Source organism: Lutjanus erythropterus, chromosome 6 (assembly GCF_056507025.1).
Source record: "Lutjanus erythropterus isolate fLutEry1 chromosome 6, fLutEry1.hap2, whole genome shotgun sequence".
Classification (NCBI taxonomy): domain Eukaryota; kingdom Metazoa; phylum Chordata; class Actinopteri; order Lutjaniformes; family Lutjanidae; genus Lutjanus; species Lutjanus erythropterus.
The window spans coordinates 6,041,076-6,041,685 of NC_139322.1; positions in this window are offsets into that span (position 1 = coordinate 6,041,076).

The window sequence follows — 610 nt, forward strand, 5'->3', positions numbered from 1 at the left end:
ATAAGGGTCGTTGCTTTTAGCAGCATTGTTTTTCACTCATTCTTGAGAATTGGGACAAAAAATGTATTTTGAATTTTAATCTTTAATTCTGCTGGGAAGATATATTTTAAAGGATGAAACTCTTGGGTATTACACTTTGTAACAGGCCAACCTCCTGTTTTTTTAAAGGTGCTAAGAGTTCTCTTAATACTAATCAAAATACACATTTACATACACTTACTTTCTTTTGACTTAGAAAGGAGCTTACATGTTATGGTTGAGACACATCTGATTGCAATATTATTTGATGAAAAAATAGAAAGTTCACCAGTGTTTAAGCAGTATTCCTGCCTTTTTCAAACCAAATTGTGAGACAGGGGTCCTCATATATATATATATATATATATATGTGTGTGTGTGTGTGTGTGTGTGTGTGTGTGTGTGTGTGTGTATGTATATATATATATATATATATATATATATATATATATATATATATATATATATATATATATATATATGTGTGTATATATATATATATATATATGAGGGCAGGTTAATAATAATAAAAAAAAGTATAAACTACACATTTTATATATAAATCCTCAAAGAATACATTTTGACCAAAAAA